The sequence below is a fragment of the Lissotriton vulgaris genome, chromosome 6, assembly GCF_964263255.1.
Source record: "Lissotriton vulgaris chromosome 6, aLisVul1.2, whole genome shotgun sequence".
Classification (NCBI taxonomy): domain Eukaryota; kingdom Metazoa; phylum Chordata; class Amphibia; order Caudata; family Salamandridae; genus Lissotriton; species Lissotriton vulgaris.
The window spans coordinates 513,642,045-513,662,365 of record NC_141694.1 but is presented as its reverse complement, the minus strand read 5'-3'; the positions used below and the strand labels follow the sequence as shown (position 1 = coordinate 513,662,365).

Here is a 20,321-nt window from a genome sequence, read left to right as displayed (position 1 = left end):
TACATTGTAGGACCAAAGAAGTAATGCTACCTACACATGCAGAAAAGAAAAACGTGAAAAATCAAACTCACTGTCTGAGACCCTCAAGGGGTAGGTGCTTTCGACTTAATTAATACAAGACCCTAATTGCCATAACCAGGAAACAAGAGATTATGGGCACGCATAAAACTAGAAATGTATCTCTAAACAGTGCAAAGAGCACTAATGCAATAACAAAAAATGTAAATCAGACAGCTGTGCACTAGCAAAATGTTGCCTTTTGAGGAGTAACTACCCATGAGATTCATAGCTAGTACCCGAGGCAAGTCTCATCACAGTATCAACCCACAATTTACTACGCCTTCTTCCCCTAACAGCTGTGTGTAAAGATCACAGAGCTCTTATAAAGAGCTAAAGTTTTCAACTAGCTCATAAAATGTGTCTGTGCTGGGAGTCGTTCTCTTAGAGAAGGCAGCTTTAAAATTAGTTTCCTGTGCATAAGATTGAATATGTACTTGAAAAGGGTTCTCATCTCTGCTGCTATAAGTCCCCAAATGAAATGAGTTCCCAAAAATAGTTATTGTTATATGTTTGTAATATATATTTAAAGCATCCTTAGACTGTGAAAATTGTGTAGTCCAGGTCAGTTTTCACTATGTTTTCATATACTTGTTCCATTGATTTGTCTAATTTACACGATTACTTATTTAAAAATATTTTTCATTCAACAAAAAATATATTTTTTTTAAATGTGTTTTGTCATTTCCTAGAATTTAATTCTCAATAAAAATTATTTTGGCGCCAGTGTACATGCATGCAGGGAGATGCAACTACTGATGTAAGGAAGTTGCATAAGTAAAAAGAAAAATCTAATGTTCGAACAGTAACTCATTCATTCATAGGGTCCACCACCCCTGACAGCACAAACCTATTACTTGAAATAAGAGATCTGTCTGAAAATAGCTTCTGCTTCTCAAAACAAACTACTTCCATGGATTTAAATGAGAGATTAAACAAAACTGTCTATGTTTACCAAAATGTTAGCATTTTGAAAAATTTAGGCGGTATCAAATGAGTGAACATCGATAATGTGAGAAAGCAAATGCGGACTGAGGATCCTGGAATTGGGTAGTAATCACTCATTAACACATTTTTGTTATTTTATAAAAAATGTATACCATATATAACTAAAATCTATACTTGGCACAAACAGCTGGTTTCATAGCTGTATTAGCAACTGAATGTTGATATACTAAAGTCTATTGCATTGGAAATGCTTTGAATTTAACAGCTCCTAATCCATCGACATTGAATCAGTGGACAAAGGCCTTGTCATTATTATAGCCTTATAGCCCGCCGTAGCAGGCTATACCGCTATTTAAGACCCGCTCCAGCGTTAAAGGTCCAAGCCGAAGGCAAGGGAATTTAACAAGGGAGCGCGAATTTAATAGCTGGTATAGCCCAGCTACGAAGGGCTATAAGGCTATTAGAACATTCTGCCACTAGAGGGTAGAATGTTCCAACAAACAAAACTAAGGCCTCTCTGAGTTCAAGGTGTTTAAATTCCCTCGGGCGCCGAGAGGCCTTTGAAAACAACATTGGAATGTTGCTTTTCCGGTCTTTACCGGCCTGTAAAAGCATGGAGCACTCCATTGTCTTCAATGGAGCTCCCAACATTCCAGTGTTCTAATATACGTTAGCGCTCTAGTTGTTTATTAGAATCCTATTATGAAGGTGAATTAGAACACTGGACAATCAAATGACAGACCGATGGTGCTGTTGGAATTTATAGAAAATGTGTACTCATTTTAGTTTTTGGACCTGTAACCATAACTTCCATGAGAAATCCTGTGACAATACAGTTCTCTTTCAAAGATGGTTCATGAAATCCCAGCAGAAGTTCAGCATTTTTTCACCCAGGTCCCAAAAGCAGCATGACAAAATCACTAAATGATCTTTTTTGTGACTAAAATCAGTTTTTGCGCTGTCTTCATGCTCGTTTTTGAGCTATTTGAACTACTAATTCACAACAGTGTTTTTAAATCAGAGAAAAATGGAGGCGCCTGATACCAAAAACAAACCAATGAGTATGCTTCTTGCAGCTGTCCACTTTAATAGTACCATGAAAAACAGAAGATCTAACAAACAATTTTGTGAATTTCATCCCAATGTTTAGGAGTTTCCTTTAAAATAGCAATATCATCTCAAGTAGTAACTGACCGGATAGAGTAATAGGGCCTGACCCAAGCCCACTCAAAAGCTACCCCCCCCCCCTAACACCCCATAGATATTATCTTTAGAATATAGGGCTTAAATACCTAATACCTAAAGGATTTTGCCCCATTTGGAGGAACTTGCAAAGAGGAGGGGACTCAAATATCCAGAGACACCCGCGCCAGGAGGCCCTCTCCAGCCGCGTCACTCTCGCTGCGCCTAAGGCCCTTAAAACCACCACAGGGCACCCGCAGCGCGAGGGGAGTGAGCTATGCGGGTAGCATGGATTAAAACTGTGAAGGGGACTGTATTGTTGTACATTTTCGACATCCAGATATGGTGGCTGGTTTATTGGATGAGGTTTTAACACAACAAGGATGGTCAAGAGAGTATGAACATGTTGCCATTACCGCAGTACCCCTTGGGTACCTCTATAGACCTGAAACTGAACAACATATTAAATCTAGCAAAGTACATTATAGTACTACTAATGAAATAATCCCACCCATGCTAAACAGGTTTGACCTTTTGAGAAGTTGCAGTGAGGTGGATTGACATAAAAACACACAAGGAAGATTTTGAGCCAATTAGCAGACCCTTGAGTATTCCTACAGAAATAACCTGTGTAGATGTAACCTATTCGGATGAAGGAAACTTCCTTCTTTCAAATTGTATTAGGATTGTGTCAGCAGAATGCAACTCTCCTCCTCATCCTATTAGCTTTGAAGTTGTGCCAGTAGCAGAAGGCAAACCGTTTTGCACCAATTATGACCCCATTCCTTCTAGTAACTCCCTTGGTATTGATTCAGTAAGTAGGCAACTGGCTGGGTCACCGCAATTCCTCTCGTGGAATGTTGCAGGGGTTATAAACAAACTGTTCGACCCATCTTGGCTTAACTGCATACAGAACCGAAATTTGAGATTAATGCAGGAAGCCTGGCTTGTAGTACCTTTCCATGTAAATGGTTTCAAAACAATTTTTACTAAAGCAGCCCCATCTAAGGCTGGGAGAGCGAGTGTAGGTCTGGCTGTATTACTCTCTGTAACTTCTCCGCTGACCCAAAAGAAAACTTTCACTAATTAACAGTATTTCCGTTTTTTTCTACTTAGTGCTACGAGAAAGCAAAATATTGTAGTGATTAATTACTATAATATTATTTTTAATAACACAAGATCAGGAATAATCACTACGCTGGAGGAGGAACTTGACATCTTTTTGAAGAGGATGGGGGTGAGTGTATAGTGATATGGGGTGGTTCATATATTGGAGAAATGATGAAACTATCGTAAAATTGTATGTTACGCCATGGTCATATTTTTTGTTAATTGTGATTTATATGTAAACTGTGTTTTTATTGTATAGTAATAACTAATTTTAACTGATTTTTAATTGAGAAAGTATACAAAATGCAATTTATGAACTTTTATGGTATTTCTACAATTATGAAAAACCGAATAAAGTTGGTTTTGATTTGATTTGATATGGGGTGGTGATATTAATATTGAATTGTGCAAGCTAACAACAACGGCTCAATGTGGCCACATAGATGATTTAGGGGATCACATTACTCATTTTCTACAAATCTCTATGGTGAATCACTCAATTATGTTATGCATAAATATGGCCTGGAAGTAATGAAGTTGGGTGCCAACAATGGAGCTGATGACGTCTATACCTATGAGGGGGCTAGATCTTCATGTAATGATGACTTTTTGACTGCATTATATCGCACAGCTTACTTAGCGATCCCCACCCACTTCTGCTAACGTTAAATTCCAGCTTATATTCTATTGACAAAACATGTGTTTTGGCAGCGGATATAAGAACCCAAGGAGAAAATGGGATTTCAATCAAATGGTCTGGTGTTAATCCTGTTAATGTTATGGAACATTTAATTGCAAGCAATAATCAAGATATAGAAAAGTGTCTAGACAGATCCTCCAATAATATTGAGGTTCTTACTGCTATGTGGTAAAGCTGCTATGATTTTATTAGATCTCTCTGCAGCCTTCGATACGGTCAGTCATAATCTTTTGATTAACCAACTTTTTAACATGGGAATCAGAGGAACAGCTCTTATCTTTCTCAAATCAATTCTTTTGGAGAGTGAACAATCTGTTGCCATGGAGGAATTTAAGTCAGATGTGTTTCGCCTGCCATGTGGGGTGCCCCAGGGCTCCTCCCTTAGTCATACCCTTTTTAATCTTTGTGTCACTCCACTGGCTCGGCTAATCAAATCTTTCAGATTCTCTTCTGTCTCATATGCTGACGACACTCAAATAATGGTCTCAGTATCTAGTGACCCTGAGGAAAGAGCACCCAGGTTCAACAACTTTATGAGACAGACAACTGGATGAAGATTAACTGTCTAAAATTAAACTCCGAGAAAACAGAGGTCCTTCTCCTGGCAACTACACCTCCTTTTGGTCACCGAGTGGAAGGCCACAAGAATTGGGGCTTATTGGCCATCCCCATTAGGAAGTTCAGAAACGTAGGGATGATTTTTGACAACAGGCTATCATTCGGAGAATAAGGTCAATACTCTTCATCCTGAAAATCATCAGGAAGGTTTGTCCTTTCAATCCCACCGATCTGCAGAAAACTGTAGTTACAGCACTTGCCTTATCCAATTTGAACCATGGCAATGTTCTCTTTCAGAACATCCAACAGAGATTTCTTCATAAATTACAGATGTTACAGAAAGCTTCAGCATGCCTTCTCACAGGGAACCACCAAGCATCAAGCCACCTTTCATGCCCTGGTCAGGCTTAATTGGCTTCCCATTAAAAAAAAAAAAGAATTGAAGTAAAGGCTCTATGCATTGCTTTTAAAGCATTAAATAAATCTGAGCCAGAATATTTGAGGAACAAATACTGGTGATATTTTCTGCCCAGAAAGCTCAGATCCGCCACACCTAAACTCCTAGTGAATCAAAGTTCAAACTTGCTTCATGGGGAGGTAGAAGCTTTATCATGAGAAGTGCCAACCTCTGGAATTCTCTCCCCTTACAACTGAAGGAAAGTCGGAATCGCCAGAATTTTAGGAAATCCCTGAACGTGGATTTTTAAATAATTAATGAAGAAGCTCCATCAATGGTCAGAAGCAGCGCGAAAGACGCCTCAGGGCATTCAAACTCTGAATAAATTTAAAAATCAAATCCGGTATTTACCATTTTTATCAAGGATCACCACAAAATTGGTGTGACGGTGTGAAAACTGGGAAAGCACATGCAATAAGGATGCAGTAGTCAGAAGTCCGAGTGATAAAGTTCTCACCATTACCTTTTGCGGTGTCTTATAGACTTAAAAACGTATATTGCATACAAAGATGGCACAAAACATGTCGCCACCATGTATTCTGGTGAGCAAATTAACACACAACTCCTTCTGTAGGCCCTGTGACAAAAAGGCTGCAGTGTTGTTCTGCTACTCAAGGTCGGAGATGGAAAACTTAGGTTTCAAAAAACAGAAAGTGCTTTTGTAACATGCTAGTACCTTGAAACAATAAAAATCTATAATTCTGGGCGGCGTGGCCGGGCAAGATAGCTGAAAGGACGTAATCTGTGTTGGCTCCCGACCGCGCTGGCCTTATGGACAGATAAATGCAACCTACCAGCACTGTAAGTGCTGCAGAGCATAGCCCCCGAGTCCCCTCAGGTCAGGACATATGGGGAACTCACGATTTTGGTGTGCGCTAACCCTGGAGGGCCACTCCGAGGTCCTTCGGCATCGGCCTCGGTGACAGACAAAATGGCAGCGGCCTATCTTCCAACCCAGGTGGGCCGCTGTTGGACTTGGCCCTTCTGGCAGGTTCACCCCTAAACTTTTTGCTTTTAATGGTGACCCAGTAGTAGTGATTTTTGGTTTCTGCGCACTTTCACTGTGTCCCAGTGGAAAGTGCGTGCGCACTCTGAGTGCGTGTAGTGAGGTTGGCCTGCCCTCTCATAAGAATGCATGGGGAATGTATGTGTCCCTGGTAGTTCCTGATGCATGGGGTGTACAGGCTCGAGTTTGGTATGTGCCGACTCGTGTGATTGAATGCTGCGCAATGAAATATGCAGCATAATTGTGTCTAATGTGGAAGTGCCACTTCTAGAAGTGTGCCTGTTTTTGTAATTTGTGTCTGTCTTGTGATTGGCTGGAGCTGGCTGGTGAGCCAGGCTCCATGAGTCATGATGGGTCTGCCCGGTGGTAAGTGTGAGATTAGCATGCTGATGGCTGGGGAGGAGTGCACCTGGGTCCTGAATACGGCTGGGCTTTCCCCACACAATGCTGGCTCCACCCCCTGTGGTGCGTCTAATGTCCCTAGCCCTGCCAGTGAATAGAGTGAGGGGCTGAGCACATCAAGAGTGCTCCCAAACCAGCTGCGACTGGTTCTTCCCCCGCCCTGCTCCTTTAGACAAAGGAATTTTATGTATAACAAGAGGCTGTGACCTCTTTTAAAATGTTCTTGTTTGCCAACTTGAATCCTACCAGGGGCATGCTGCTGCTTGGGCCCAGGGGAAGGCTTTCCTTCCTGGGTCCTGCCCAGCCCCTGGATGCCAGAAGGACTTTTGCTGGACTTGTGTTCCCCTGAAGCACCTGGAAGCGCTTTATCTTGTCTGGTAGCGCTGGGAGAGCTTGACTTGTAGCTTCTAGCGCCTGGAAGCGCGTGTGTGCTGTCCGTAGCGCTTAGGAGCGCTTTATCGTTGCCCAGGATGGCGGATCATATTGAGTGCCCACCTCGATTTATTGTTTATTTAAAAGGAGCCGGTGCCCACCCGGCATTTCCCTCCTGGATTGTGCCACCAGCTGCTGTGTCCTCCTCGCCGGGCCGCCACGCTGCCTGCGACGACCCGAAAGCTTAAGTCGTGACCAGGAAGTCCCGCCCTCGCACGGCAGGACGAGAAAAATGGAGGCAGGGAAGAAGCGCCAGCAGTCCTCGCCGAGGAGTTCAGGACGTCCCGCCCCCACCGCTGCCCGGAGCCGAGAAGGAAAGTAAGCTGACTCCCCTGCGGGGCTCTCCCAGAGGAACGGAGAGAGAGAGAGCCCCGGGGAGAGAGAAAGCGCCGGCGATGGAGAACCCCGCAGAGGAAGCCTGTAAGCGGGTGAGTGAGGCAGTCGTCTCTGTTTGGGGAAGAGGGGGAGGCGTCGGGGCACATTGCCGGTGCCCGCCCCCCGTGTTGCTTGCTACAGTCGGGGCATTTCTCCAGAGCCTGAGAGACTCCGACCGGGGCATCGTTGTTTTAAGAGCCCTGGGAAGGCTCTTGGGGCATAATTTACTTCGAGTCCCACAGAGGGGGGGCTCCAACAAAAGCGGCACATTTTGGTTTTATGAGCCCTGAGAGGCTCACAGCGGCATTTCTTTGTTCACGGAGCCCCGTGGCTCCAAGAGGGCACCCAGTGAAATTGAGTCCCCCAGGGAGGGACTCCAACGACGCCACAGTTGTTTGTTTGAGCCCAAGACGCTCACAGCCCACATTTATCTCGAGCTCTGAGAGAGCCTCGAGGTGCCATATTTGTTTTATGAGCCACGAGGCTTTTGGGGTCACAAGTGTTTTGGCCCCCTTGTGTTCTTGAGGCCACGAGGCTCCAACGTTGGCATCCACATTGCTTACAACTGCCCAGCACTTAGTGGGCAGTTGCTACGTTTAGGTTTTGGCGCAGTGCCGCAACCTGGACCCTGGACTTTGATGTAAGTTCTGTGTTAATGTGATTTCTGCGAAGTGTTCTTTGCTGCACCTCTGAATGTGTTGTAGATGCATCATGTGCCTTGTTCCTTACACCTCTGAATGTGTGTCTATGCATCATGTGTTCTCCTGTGCTGCACCTGTGAATGTATTTTTATACGTCATGTGCCTTGTTCTCACACCGCTGAATGTAGGTTCTGCATCATGTGTTTTCCTTCCCTAGACCTCTGAATGTGTTGTGATACATCATGTGTGATATGCCTATACCCCTACAGGTATTGTGATACTTAGGTGGTTATTTTCTTGCTAGTATAGGTGTTGCTAGCGAAGCCCAGGTTTCCTGTGTAATATTCTCCTAAGGTGGTTAGGGTTGCATAGGTGGTGCTTACCTGGTACCAGTAGTTACTGGTTGTGTGCTACATGATTATTTGGTGTTTAACTATCTCCAAGGGCTTGATACTGAGCTCGCCCCCTGACCAGAGTCTTAGGACCAGGGGACTCTATGGTGCCTTCCCTGACAAATTGCTGGGACTTGTCTGATCTCCTTGGGCCACTGGGGCCTCGCCTGAAGTGTGCCTCGCTCACTCCCCTCGGCAGCTCGTTCCCGACCGCCCGCTCAAGCCTCGAGCCGCAACGCTCTCCCCTGAGTCACGCCGCTTCGCTGGGCCGCACGCATCCTGCCCCCCTCCTCCTCTGAGCCGCACACATTGGTCGCCCCAGACAAACGCTTGTAGCTAGCCGACCGCCCGCTCAAGCCTACTAAGGAGATCACTCGCATTATCCCGTGCAACCAGGGCGGAAGGTACTGTCCGATAGGCTCTATGTTCTAAGTTCTAGGCCTACAAGTGTTGTATTCCAAGTTCTAAAAGTGCTATTTCTTTACCAAGTGCTTATTCCTGACAGGGGCCCGTGTGGCCCTTTCTTGTGTACATATAATCCCTTGTAAATATTTTGCCGTGCCAGTTGGCACAATGTACAACCTGTGATTGTGACTCTAATGTGTTTTTCAATAGAAAGGCTATTTTTACATATACCTTGTGTGGAGTTCCTTTTGTTGGGGGGCCTTGGATTTTGTTGCTGGTGGGTGCGTGCGCAAATGCTTTACACATCGCCTCCGAGATAACCCTGACTGCTCGTGCCAAGCTACCAAGAGGGTGAGCAGGGGTTGTCTTGGCGGGTGACTTCCTTACCCTACCTTAGGAATGGTGGTTTCTGCCTGGCTTTGGCGCAAGCCTCAGCCAACCAGAAATCCCATTTCTAACAGCCGCCGATCATCAGGGCAGTGAGCGCGAAGCAGTGCCGTTGCTGCGACCCCGGCGGCCTCCTTCTTGTTGGCGGGCTATGCTGCCGAATGGGAGGCCCGATGCCAGCGGTGTGAAATCAACCGCAGAGGAGGAAGTCCGACAGCTTATCCTGGTGAGTCCCGCAGTGCATACTGAAGACAGGAAATGTCACGCTGAGAGACCAGGGCCCCCACAGAGCAACACACGAGGGAGGCGCGGCGGCGCTGTCAGGCAGTGCCCGATTGTGCTAATTGACGGGATCTGTGTCTTTCTCCGGTGACCACATGGCTTGCCTGACTCTAAAATGGCGGCCCGGCCCAGACCAGACACCCGCGAGTGTGCTGATTCTGTCCCCATGCGCTGTGTGAGCATGAGGCCAGACACACTGCTACAAGGCAATCTCCTCTGCTTGTTGGACACTGATGGTTGGGATGAGACTGCCGTTGGCCGAGAGACACCCATCAAGCACAGTGGGGGCTCACACCAACACTCGGGGCAGTGCCTGTCCTGGAGGCTGGCCTGAATATCGCACCATCGTAGACTGCTGGGCTGGCCTATTACCCGCCGCAGGAACATAATTTACCAATCCCCCTCCTGCCCACTGGATCAACCCTCGAAGCCCGACCACTGCTGGTGATCGCCACATGGTGGTCTGAGGAGCGCCCATGCTCCCTCTCGGGGCGCTGTTCTGGAGGGCCATCCATGGGGGAAGCCCGACCGGTGATCCTCTTTGAGCCTCTATAACTGCCTACAAGGGAGGAACGCAGCGGCGCCCGACATTGAGCCAAAGGGTATCCCTAGCTATACTGGTGGGGTCAGGTGGGACCCGCCTGTATTCCGCAGAAGAAGACAGTGTCCACAACATTGAATAAAGTCTCCAATTTTTTCCGTCCAGCGGATAAACGTTTACCAACAGAACAAGACGAGGAGACGGTCATCATGGCGCTCACCATGAGTGACCTTATGGCCTCCCTGCATGAACAACGGAAAGAACTGAGCCAAGATATCACGACCTCCATCGATCAATTGAAGTCTGACCTCAACACCTGGATGACTACCCTCCAACACGACGTGGATTCTGTGGGCACCAGGGTGGAGGAGCTGGAATCACAAACGCAGGAAGTGGACAAACGCACCTCTGATTTATAGGAAAATATGCTTGCCCTCCAGGACCAGCTCCGCCAAACTCAGTTAAAAGCAGAAAACTTAGAAAATAGAGCACAACGGGAAAACCTACGAATTTGTGATTTGGAGGAAGGAGTGGAAGGGCCAGATCTTGAGGCATTCCTCATGGGTCTGTTCACGGAGATTGTCAGCCCACAGACACTTAAAATCAAACTAGACAGGGTGCACCGCATTGGAGGTCCATCAACTGGAGACCGGAAGTACTTGCGAAGTTCCAAGCATATAAGGTAAAAGAAGCGATCCTATTGGCGGCTCCCAAAAAGGATGAGATCTCCTTCCAAGGACACTCCTGCACCATCTTTTAGGACCTGGCACCTGCGACCTTGGCACGGAGACAGCAGTTCCGACCTATCACGTCTAAACTACGCGACAAAAAGATTAAATATCTATGGACCTACCCAGTTGGCTTGACCTTCGATTACCACAACAAACAACGGCACATTGTAGACCTGCGAGAGGGTCCGGATCTGTTAGGTCTTTCTGCAGGGGACTCTGAATCCTCTCAAACCAAAACACAAAGTGCTCGGAGCACTAGCTCTCCCATGTCCCAATGGTCTGGAGTCCACGAGGCCACCACAAATGACACAAACAGGAGTAGCTGTTATGTCTCCACCCACCTCAGAGACATGGGCGGCCGAGGGCCGATGCTGTTTAGATTGGGAGCGGACAACAAACCCCCAGAAGGGGGAAGGGAGAGCCACATTGCACCCGGGAACACATGTGCCCACAGGCTGGTAACTTTGGACTACGATGACCTGGGGAAAAAGCATGTAAAGGGACCGCATTCGAGCGCAGGGCCATCTCTAGCCCAGATCTTTGAAGGGTTACAACTTCTACTGCTGCATGCTAGAAGACTCTGCAACAAAACCATATGCAATTTGACTGCCTCTACCTTTTCTTGAAAAAACTGGGACAAATAGAGCGGCCTCGGGCCTGGTTATGCTGGTAAGGTGTTCATACTTTTTCAGAGCATCCGGAATGGGTGCGGGCAGGGACTAAGGTCACGCTCTCCCCGCATCACATGTATTTGGGGTTTCAACCGACGGTCAGAGGTTTACCACCGATCTGACACTTGATGCTGTTGCTATTGGTATGTTTGGGGGTTTTGAGTTTGTTGGGGGGGGAAGGGGGAGGGACTGGTGGCGGCTTTTCAAACACTTTTTGCGAGGCCATGTTTTGTTCACGGTACACTCCACACGACAGACATATCTTGGGGGTCGCACAGCAGAACTTTAGCTGCAGGAGACATGAGACAAACACACAGGTTCAGGAGAGGAGCGGGGGGATCACAACCTGACAGATGGTACTCGCTGTAGGCTCCTGGAACGTGAAGGGTCTTAACTCGCCGCAGGAGCAACAAAAGATCTGGAAATATCTCACAGACCACCACTTAGATATAGTGGCCATTCAGGAGACGCATCTCTCTAGAGCAGAGGAAACACGTTTTCGCCACAAACAGTATCCGCTGATATACAGGGCTTCCGCACTTACTAAACACAGGGGTGTTGCAAATATTTTTCATACTGCTACGAAATTTCAACCCACTGACACTCGAGCAGATAAAGACGGAAGGATGATTATGGTCAAGGGCATCCTGATGGGTAAACTCTGCATGTTCATTGCGATCTACGTGTCCAACGCGGGTCAGGCAACGTTTTTACATACCATAATGGGGAAATTACAAGACTTTGCTGAAGGGCCAACAATCTTATGAGGGGATTTCAATTTGACCTGGCAGACAGACCGTAAAAGCACACACCCCCACAGACCGGAAGCTAGCTCCTTCACCCCAGAGACTAAACGGCATCTGCATGAAATGGGCCTTAGGGTTACATGGCGCACCCTCCAGCGCCAAACAAGCGACTATACTTTCTACTCTCATGTACACCACACGTATTCTCGGCTTGACTACATCTTTATTAGCCAGAACCTACTGGGAATTCTCTGGGATGCCAAGATCTTCCCACTTTCAGTTTCACTCTTTGCTGATGATGTGTTGTTGTCTCTGACTGAACCGCCCACTTCTCTCCCCAGGCTTCAAACTGAGCTTGCAAGGTTCGAGATGTAGTGGGTTTAAGGTCAATATAGATAAATCCTACATACTTAATCTCACAATCCCAGAGAGTGTAGTCAGAGAGTTGCAGACACACACCCTGTTACATTGGCCATCCCGTTCCAACCAATACCTGGGAGTGAAACTGATGGAGCGGCTAGAAGGGTTGTACGGGGCCAACTTTCCATCTTCTCTTTCACAACTCCAGGCAGACCTTGTACGCTGAAAGCCACTCTTTATTTCCTTGCTAAGCCGTAAACACGCAATCAAAATGACAGTGCTCCCTAAACTCTTACACCTTTTTCAGGCCCTACCCATTGCCCTTGACAAAGACTTCCTTCCTAAAGTGAGGTCCATGATTACGCGGTTTATATGGTAGGGAGGACAAGCGCGCTTCTCTTTTTCCCTCCTGAAGAGACCGAGGACTGAGGGGGCAGTGGTCCTCCCGGACTTTAGCTTCTACTATAAAGTGGCACAATTGCGGGTGGTAACGGAATGAGCAAAGTGGGAGTCAGAGAAACACTGGCTACATATGGATAGAACTATTGCAGGACGATCGATCTGGGACCTCATATGGCGGCCCAGGAGGGAGAGGCCCGAGAATGCTTACATCAGTACCCCCACCGGACCACTCTGAGAGTTTGGGACTCCATACCAGGGAACGATCAGTGGACCACATTCCCATCACCATATACGCCTCTTCATTTTAACCCTGATTTCCCTAAGGCTCTCCGGGAGGGACCTTTTGACAGCTGGAAGGAGGGTGGATGTAGGGCACTGACCCATCTATTCAATTACTCTGAATTCCTAACTTTCGAAAACTGCATGAGGGATTACGGCTTGGCACCTACAGAGCATTTTCACTACATTCAATTGAAACACTGGGCCCTCACACCTCAAATACAAGCAGCGGCCACACACCCACTCACGAAGTTTGAAACATACATACAGAATGTGGAATCCATGAAAGGTGTGATTTCCTTTTTATATAACTATCTCCTTACTTCTACACATTCCCCAAGACAGCGTTACATGACCATGTGGGAAGGATTATTACAATCCAACATCCAGGATAGGGAGTGGACGGGGCTCTGGTCTGACATAACGAAATTCAATCACTCCACTGAGCTACGAGAGGCACACCTCAAAACAATGATGGATGGGTACCTGTATTCTGCTAAACTCGATAAAATATTCCCAAACACACCAGACACATGTTGGAGGGGGTGTGGCCTCCTGGGTGACTTCCAACATATATGATGGGACTGTCCAATCATACAACCCTATTGGGAGTAAATCCTTGTGCAAATTAAAGATATGTTAGGATATCCTATTCCAACCCCTATGGCAGAGACCCTTCTGGGCCTCTGTGACCCTTCTCCCAAATATCAAACCAAAGCCGATAAGGCTATAATGTGGACATGCATTGGGGCGGCGAAGGTAGCGATTGCAGCGGCCTGGAAAAAGAAAGAGGCCCCCGCCATCTAGCTATGGCACTCTAGGCTCTGGAGGCTCTTATGTCTTGAGAGAATGGCTGATATATTCCGGGATGATTATAAAAACTTTGAATATCGATGGGGCCTGCTTGTTACCTTCCTCACACGGGGTTTGCCACTGGCAGTTTTTCCCTCCTCTACTAGACACATGCATCTCTTTCAATTTTAATCACTGTGTGCACGATACGATTCCAAAATACACTGGAGTTGTTTGGCCGCCACCATTTTTTTTGGGCGGGGAGGGAATTTTGTTGTTCTTTTTCATGTTATTCTCGGGGAGTTCTACATCTGGGGTTATTTCAGTGGGGTGTACATTCCATGCTGGGAGACGGTGGGCCATATGTATCAAGCAAAATTACGATCGCAAATGCCGAAATTCTGCGAATGTCGGCGTTTGCAATCGCAATTTTGCTAAATGGTATGCATGAAGGCAAATCTGTATGCAAAATAAGGAATCGCAAAATTTGCGATTCCTTATTTTGAGATTGCATTTAAGGAATAGCAAATTTTACGATTCCTTAAATGCAATGTAAGAAGCACCAAACAAGTGCAATTTGGCCTTAAGGAATCGCAAATTACCACCAACTTCAGTTTGGTGGTAATTTGCGATTTCTTTGAAAAATTCACTATCTTGCATTTTTCAAAGTTCAATGTGAAGCACATACATGCCCTTAAGGCATGTATGTGTGCCACATGTGCACCCATACTTATTTCAGGGGTGCAACAGGGTGTCCTTTTGACACCCTTGCACCCTTGAAATTGCATTCTCAATTTGCGATACTCTAATTGCTAATCGCAAATTGAGAATGCCTTCCAATTTATTCCTAAGGGCCTCTTGGCCCATAGGAATGTATGAGGAGTTATTCCTTAATTGCGAATCACAATTTGAAATTCGCAATTAAGGAATATGTAGGATTCGCAAAATGTATTGCAAATCCTACATACATAGCATTTTGCAATACTCAAATATCGATACGCAAAAAATCGTAATTTGGGAGTCGCAAAAGAGGATTTTGATACATATGGCCCATCCAGATTAGACCTGTCGCAAAAGAAAGACGGGTTGAAGGTATATTTTCCCCTTTAGGATAAGCTTGTTCTTCACCTGTATAATTTTGGAATCTGTACTTGTGGATCCTTTTCACTTCTGGGATCAGGCTGGGATATGTGTCTAGTAGTATGTATCTACTCTGGACTCTTCAAACTGCTATGCACGCATATCTGGTTGTGCCATCTGACTGAACTGTTTCGCAGTATAAGTAAAATGCCAATATATATACGTTTGACATTTTTTTATAATTCTGTGTATAAATTCTGGAAAGACGTGGAAGTTATTTCAATGGAATACATTTAATTAGAATGAACGTATTTGAATTCAGCTCTTTTAAAATTATTCATTGCATGTGGGAGAGGCTGGGACTGTTCCTGCAATGTGCATGAAGGGACTTTCATTATAATAACATTTTCGAGTTGAACTACACTGCATGAGTTCTTTCGACAACAAATTAGTAGTTCAGTTACAGAGACACCATTTATCAAGTGTTTTCTTTCATCAACTTATGAATTTTATTTCAAAATGTGCTAATATGAACGATGCAAACTTAAGTAGAGGGCTTTGGCAAACGTGACTGTCTCATCCCGCACATAGACGGAAGGCAGATTAGTCTACTCTGGTGCCTTAGTTTCTGTCTAATGGAGAACCTGAAAGCAAGAGGCTCGAGTCAGATTTCGCAAAACTGCACAATTAATTTTCCATGAGAGAAGAAGGGAATATTCTCTGTTAGTACCCCATACAAATTGCACCTTCAGGTGAAACGGGAAAGTCTCACACACTTTCCTGAAATAGACTGCTCCAGAATGAAGGCACTTTCCTTCTTTTTTAAATATCAGTAGGGCATAGGCTGGGGGTACTGCACATTCAGAAAGAAACTCCTGTGGCTCTGGGAAAGATAATTGCAACATTATTAGGCTTATGAATAAGGCACGTGGATCCCTTAAAAAGGTATTCTGCCACCGCCACATCTGGCATGGGGATCCGAACAATGCTGGAGCATGCTGATGAAAAAGCCGGCTTCCTTTCAGAGCCCTCAGGGGCAGCTGACAGGCATGTCCTTTTCGGCATTCAGCTTTTCTAATGAACGACCTACTTCTAGGCTAGTAGTTAACAGCCCAGGGCACCAATCCTATTCATTTGAGGGTCCACGTGCACCCGGGACAATGTTTCAAGGTCACTTCTCATGCCAGTCTCCTGATGCTATAGTCCACCGGTCGACAGAAGTCTTTGAGCTTTGATTAAGGGTTTCTATATTTTAAAAGCTTTATGTTATTTTTGCAGGGAGGAAAACATAAACAGACTCCATTATTTTGCCCAACATCATAATTGGATATTGCCAATATTCCTGCTTTCGGACCAAAAAAGGTGCTGCACCCTGCTTTCGCTATGCAGTCGTTTTACTTAGTCACCGGATTGTTATATGTGTGTACTGTCAGGTGGAAAGTAGATATAAGTGTCTCCTCTGAGGAAGGACATTGCTAGGTCCAGGACTCTTTATTTCCCGCCTGGCAGGACATTGCCTGCGGAGATCTACAAAAGTAATTCTGTAAGAGCACAGGGTTTAAAACTTGCCACTCGAAGGCTGAAATGATAGCTGATTCAAGCTTAGAAAATGTGTAATCTGTGCTCTCCGCTTTCCGCTTCACTGGGATGCCACATTACGTTGTGCTCCTTCTTGCAAGACATGTATCAATGCTAAAGGCTTAATAGAGACACTTGCCAGACATAAAATATCATAGCTTGTTAATGGGAAAGTACACAAAAGGCATCTTCTGCCTTTCTGCTCATACCCTTAATAAACATATTGATGAGTTTTGAGTTTCTGTATAGTTCTTCAGAGGTTAGAAGAGTGAAAACAGGTAAAGGGACTCTTTGATCCTTTGATGTTCAATATAGTAATTCCAAATGAATCAACTGGTTTGCATCTATACAAGTGCAAAGAAGAATTTCGACTTATCATGTGATCTGCACTGATACAACCCCGAGACGAACCCACGGACCCTTCAGCTGCCACGCCTGCAAGTTCACCTGCATCCGGACCTGTCCCGCACCAACACCCGCCAAGCCGAACACCAGCAGCAACCACCTGAAGTGCATCCTCCTCAACAGACACGCCATCGAACTCTGGAACCTCCTCGACACCACAGCTCCTGACGTCGCCTTCCTCACGGAAACCTGGATGAATGACTCCTCAGCGCCCGACATCGCCATCGCCATCCCAGAGGGCTACAAGATCACCCGAAGAGACCGCGACAACCAGACTGGAGGAGGCATCGCCATCATCTACAGGGACACCATCCGCATCAAGACCAACACCGACGACACCCTGACAACCGCCGAACACCTGCACTTCCAGATCCACACCGACCCCAAAACCACCCTCAGAGGCACCCTGATCTACCGACCCCCGGGACCACGCACACAATTCAGCGAGGACATCGCCGACTTCATCAGCCCGCATGCCCTCCCCTCCGCTGACTACATCCTCCTGGGGGACATCAACTTCCACCTGGAGAACAACAACGACCGCAACACCATCACCCTGCTCGACAACCTCGCCAACCTCGGTCTCAAGCAGCTGGTGTCCACCCCCACCCACCTCGCCGGACACACACTCGACGCCGTCTTCTCATCCAGCAAAGACATCGCCTTCAGCCACGCTACCGGACTCCACTGGACGGACCACAGCTGCGTCCACTTCACCTTCAAAAGAACGACGATCCACCACCACCAGCAACAGGTTGCTCGAAGAAGCTGGAACAAGATCACAGCCGACCAGCTCGCCGCTTCCCTGAGCCAGCACCCTCCCGCCAGCTCAGCGAACCCCAGCCAGGCCGCCGACAACCTCACGAAGTGGATCAGCAACTGCGCGGACGAACTCGCCCCACTGAGGACCCCGCCCAGCAGACCCGGCAGCAAGAAGGCTCCATGGTTCACCGACGAACTCAAGAGCTCCAAGAAGAACTGCCGAGCCCTCGAGAAAGCCTGGAGAAGGGAACCAACACCGGACAACATGACCACCCTCAAGCTTGCCACCCGGAAGCACCACCAACTGATCCGCGCCACCAAGAAAACTGCATTCAAGGACCGGCTGGACAACAACGCACACAACTGCAAGGAACTCTTCAACATCGTGAAAGAGCTCTCCAACCCCAACGCCGGAAAGAACGACATAACCCCATCGCAAGACCTCTGCAACTCCCTCGCCTCCTACTTCCACAACAAGATCGCGGACATACACAACAGCTTCAGCACTCAACCGACGAACGCCACGACCGAACCACCGCCCCCCACCACCACCCTCCGCGCCTGGACTCCGATCAGCACCGAAGACACCGTCCGGATGATGAACTCCATCCACTCCGGATCTCCAACCGACCCCTGCCCTGACCACGTCTTCAACAAGGCCGACGCTGTCACCGCACCCCACCTGCGGGACATCATCAACACCTCCTTCGACACCGCCACCTTCCCGGAGAGCTGGAAGCACGCCGAACTCAGCGCTCTACTCAAGAAACCAACAGCGGACCCCACCGAACTCAAGAATTACCGCCCCATCTTGCTCCTCCCGTTTCCAGCCAAAGTCATCGAGAAGACCGTCAACAAACAGCTGGCCGCCTTCCTCGAGACGAATGGATCCCTCGACCGCTCACAGTCTGGCTTCCGAGCCAACCACAGCACCGAGACTGCCCTCATCGCTGCCACCGATGACATCCGAGCCCTGATGGACAACGGAGAAACAGCGGCCCTCATCCTCCTAGACCTCTCCGCGGCATTCGACACGGTCTGCCACCGCACCCTAGTGCAGCGCCTCAGCAACGTCGGAATCCAGGAGAAGCACTGGAATGGATCATCTCCTTCCTCGACGGAAGAACACAGAGAGTCCGTCTACCACCGTACAAGTCAGAGGCCACCGAAATCATCTGCGGCGTCCCTCAAGGATCCTCGCTGAGCCCCACCCTCTTCAACGTCTACATGAGCCCCCTCGCGGCCATCGCACGCCAACACAACCTCAACATCATCTCCTACGCGGACGACACCCAGCTGATCCTCTCCCTGACCAACGACCCCGCCGCCGCCAGAGCCGACCTTCACGAAGGGATGAAAGACGTAGCCGAGTGGATGACGACCAACCGCCTGAAACTGAACTCAGACGAGACGGAAGTCCTCATCCTGGGCTCCTCGCCCTCCGACTGGGACGACTCCTGGTGGCCCCCCGCCCTGGGCACCGCACCCAAAACGACAGACCACGCACGCAACCTGGGCTTCATCCTGGACTCCTCCCTCTCCATGACCAGACAAGTCAACGCCGTCTCCTCATCGTGCTTCAACATCCTGCGCATGCTACGGAAGATCTTCCTGTGGATCCCCACCGAGGCCAGGAAGACGGTCACCCAGGCCCTCGTCACCAGCCAACTGGACTACAGCAACGCCCTCTACGCCAGAACCACCGCCAAGCTCCAGAAGAGACTCCAGCGGATCCAGAACACCTCAGCCAGACTCATCCTCGACATCCCACGACACAGCCACATCTCCGGACATCTGAGAGACCTGCATTGGCTCCCCATCAACAAAAGAATCGCCTTCCGATTCAAGCAAGCCGGGCCGAAGACGGCTGAAATGCCAGAAACCGGTCCCCGGTAGCTTGTCTCCTTTCTGGTGAAGAATTGGCTTGGTAGTTTAGTCTGCCCTGTTCCCATGATGCACTGGGCCAGGGACAGACTGATTTGCATATAGCCAGGTCCTGAGCTGGGATGGTGCAGGGAGATAAATAACGGTGATGGATCAAGCCCTGATCTTTGGACTGGGTAAGAGTGGTCTGCTTATTTCAGACACTCTGTTCATCACCACCCCCTTTTCTGAATCGTAATAGAAATCTTCAGGCATGCCTCCCTACTTCCATCTCCAGGACTGCTTTTGCCAGTACCAATTCCCAAATCACCTTCTAGAGCACAGGAGCCCCCAGCACCATAATGTTCCATTGGCCTGCACTTGATTTACCCTGACCTGCCTGTTGGTCTGGAAATGAAGTCTACTGGAATATTTGAAACTACCTGTCTAGGGTCTTCTGTAATTTGTTAAACCTATACATAGACTAGTATGAACATGAAGGGGTAAGGAGTCTACAAGCCAGGCGTGAATTAATTTAAGTATCTTGTTCATGGGGCAAAGCAGTACTGTTTGTAGGTCAGATGGCCACCCAAGTTCATAGCACTAGTGACCAGTGGTAAAAGCAGTTACCAGCCTCATCAGAATTGGGATAGCTGCAGAGAAACCACAGATCTTGTAACTTACACCAAGAGATTTCCGCAGCTTAAAGCAGCTGAGATCTACAGGCGACAGCCTGGCCCAAAATGAGGAATTACATGTGAAACTGGACCCAGACTG

General features: G+C 47.5%; 1 protein-coding gene across 7 annotated transcripts in view; it reads right to left on the bottom strand.

Annotated features, from left to right (window-relative positions):
* Positions 1-20,321, bottom strand: part of MYO6 (myosin VI) — a 924,144-nt gene that overhangs the window by 392,538 nt on the left and 511,285 nt on the right. The window lies entirely within an intron of this gene.